Source organism: Tupaia chinensis, unplaced genomic scaffold (genome assembly GCF_000334495.1).
Source record: "Tupaia chinensis unplaced genomic scaffold, TupChi_1.0 Scaffold000097_1, whole genome shotgun sequence".
NCBI lineage: Eukaryota > Metazoa > Chordata > Mammalia > Scandentia > Tupaiidae > Tupaia > Tupaia belangeri.
Window position 1 is genome coordinate 1007894 of NW_006159559.1, and position 3617 is coordinate 1011510.

Here is a 3617-nt window from a genome sequence, read left to right on the forward strand (position 1 = left end):
TCCCTATTGTTAAAAACTTTGGACTCGTGGCCCCTCTCCCTTTACTTGCATGTATCACATTTTCAATAACTTTTCTGGAAGACAACTGTATATAGCAGAGATAGTGTAATGGGAGAGGGGGAAAGGGCAGAGGATCAAACATAGGATAAAAAACATATATATACGTATACATATGTATGAAAGTAGAAATGGAATATTATTGATGATAACATGCTTGATTAAGCCACTATGCAGTTTATCCTAGATGGGAAACCACATTTAGTATGTTGTGATGATGCTCAGGGCATGAATGTTAGATAATATAAAAAAAAAAAAAAAAGTTGCAGGAGAAAAAAAAATGGTAAAACTGTTCGTATCATTTTGTAAAAAAAAAAAAAAATATTTTAGTGGACACAGCTGGATACTACTTTATAGTATGTTCATTCTACTCACTGGGGTTTATGCCTAAAGTCAGACTTGGGTTCATGTACAGGTATGTGTCAGCTGTGCTAGCTATTGGATATATTTAGACTAATTAAGTTCATTGGCAGAACAATTGAATGGGGGGGAGGAAGGCATGGAGGGCAGGGACAATGGGGGAGGAGGATGGGACATGGCAGAGGGTGGGGGATGGGGAATCAAGGATAGCAAGACAAAGGGCAAGGTATGCAGGACATAAAAATTGGAAAATTATGTGCTGAGAACATGTATGTTGATGTGCTTGATTGAGCCAATGCACAGTGTATTTTGGATGGAAAATTCATTTGTGTGTTGTGATGGTGTATAGTGAATTAATGTAGAGAATGAATAAATTTTAAAAAAATTAGTTAAATAGTAATAATCCAGGGCCAGCAGGTGATGTGGTGGTTAAGGCACTGGACTTCCACATGAGTGACCACAGTTTAAGTTGTGGATCCTGAAAATCACGCTGGATATATATGTGTCTGTGTCCAAAATCTCAGGGAGAGAATGAGAAGAGATGGTGGCGTGGCCATCTCCTGTAGGGGGTGATTTCTCACTTTCCCTCTCACCGTCTTTCTTTCTCTGTCTCTCTGCACAAACCCTATGGCAAAAACCTAAATATAAATAGTAATAAGCCTCCAATCTTAATAGAGAACATTTTTAGACTCTAGGGCTTTTAATGTTCCTAAACTAATGCAACATGTTGACAACAAAAAGACACCATGACTAATTTTATTACTCTATCTACTAGAATTATCTACTACTTACTATATTGTCCAAACCTGCTCACTACTGAGAGTGGAAAAGGTTGATATCAATAATGCACTAAGGCAACAGAAATAAACCACAACTACCCTGGAGGACAGTTGTAACTATTTACATAAAAACTAGAGTTACAAATAAAATTTGAGTCTTCCTGGTATAAGTTAACAATGTTACATTTTTTATCAGAAAAATATGTAAATATGTATAAGTCCAGTTGACATGTTTAGGTTTGAGGCAGATATTGTTGATGTATATATATGTGTGTGTGTGTGTGTGTGTGTGTGTGTATATATATATATATATATCCAGTGACATAGCCATTACGTCAACTCTGGTCCCATATGTGTGTGTGTGTGTGTGTGTGTGTGTGTGTGTGTGTATTTTTTTAAGAGAGTTTTTTTTTTTTTTAGAGTTTTTGTTTTGCTATAGGGTGCATGAACTCGCCAAACAGACAGAGAGAGACAGAGAGACAGAAAGCGAGAAATCGCCCCCCCGGAGGAGATGACCACGTCACAATCCCTTCTCCTTCATTCTCCTCTCAGGATCTTGGGCACGCACGCACACGTGCCCAGTGTGAGTTTTAAGCCACCGGGTCCGGGACGTGAACCACGGTCGACTACGTGGGAGCAGCAACATAGCCATTACGCTAACTGCTAGTCCCAGAGAGATTTTTGTTATAGGGTGCTTGCACTTGCCAGAGAGATGGAAAGCGAGAAATCACCTGCCATGGGAATGGCTAAGCTGCAATGCCTTCTCCTCCAATCTCCTCTTTGGAATGCATGCACATGCACCTGGCATAATTGTCAAGCTACCAGGTCTGGACTCAAACTGTTTTTGGCCATGTGGTAATCCAGCACCTTAACCACCATGCCACCTGCTGCCCCTGTACTGTACTTTAAATTGTTGTTATAGAGTTTATTTCTTTCATTTATAAAAAAAAAAGGTTTACTATAAGACAGTATGCCATGTTATACAAGTACAATCTCATAAAGCTTATTTACCAAGTTTCTTGATTACATTATTCTCTCTTACGCTTGATGTAATATTATGCTATTTTTTTTCATTATGCCCTTCCAATTGGACAAGAGAGGAAAGTGGAAACAGTGACATCGATGATCTTTTTAAAAAAGATTTATTTATTTATTTTATTTATTACTATTATTTATTTAGTCATTTTGAAATTTTACCAGAGAAAGAGAGAGAGAGAGAGAAAGAGAAAGTGAGAAAACAAGCCACCAGGTCCAGGACTTGAACCATGGTTGGCCATATGGGAGTCCAGTATCTCAACCATCATGCCACCTTCCAGCCCCGATATTGATTTACTTGATCCTGTGTAGGCCTAAGGTAATATGTGCATTTGTCTTAGTTTTTACCAAAAAAATGTAAACAGTAAAATGATAAATAATTTAAAGTAGAAAAACGCAATAGAATAAGGATATTAAGAAAATACTTTGGGGGCAGCAGATAGTATAGTGATTACGTCTCTGGATTCCCACATGGCTGACCATGGTTCGAGTCCTGGACCCAAGTGGCTTGAAAATCACACTGGGCCTGTGTGAGTACATGCCCAAGATCCCAGGAGGAAAATGGAAGAGAGGGGATTGCATCATCGCTATCTCCTCTGGGGGGCTGATTTCTCACTTTCCCTCTCACTGTCTCTGTCTCTTTCTCTCTATGGTGAGTGTACATGCCCTATGGTAAGCATCTCAAAAGAATTTTTTTTTTTGCATAGCTCTACAATCTATTTGCATTTTAAGTGTTATTATAAAAGAATCAAAAAGTTTAAAAATTAAATGTCTATAAACTAAAAAATTACAGTAAGGTAAGTTTAATTCATTATTGAATAAAAAGCATTTTTTAAATTTAATGTAGCCTATGTATATAATTTATAAAGCCTATAATAGTGTAATGTTCCAAGCCCTCATATTCACTGATCACTCACTCACTGACTGAGCCAGAGCAACTGCCATTCCTATAAGCTCCATTCATGGTATACTGTTGTTTTCTGTTGTTGTTTGTTTGTTTTGTTTTTTATCTTTTATACCATATCTTTTCTGTGTTGAGATATGCTTAGATACAAAAATACTTACCATGTGTTACAATTATCTATAGTATTCAGTATAGTAGCACATTGTATATGTATGTAGACTAGGAGCAATAGGTTACACCATATTGCCTAGGTGTGTATGGGCTAAACCACCTAGATGTATACAAGGATGCTCTGAGCTTCACATAATAAAGAAATCACCTAAAACACATTTCTCAGAAGGCAGCCCTGTTGTTAAGCAACCTGTGATTACATATATTTCATATATATAAATTTATACTCTGTTTATGTGTATGTGTGTGTGTATAAATTATATCTATATGTGTGTGTGTATGTATAAATTATATATAAATATATATATATA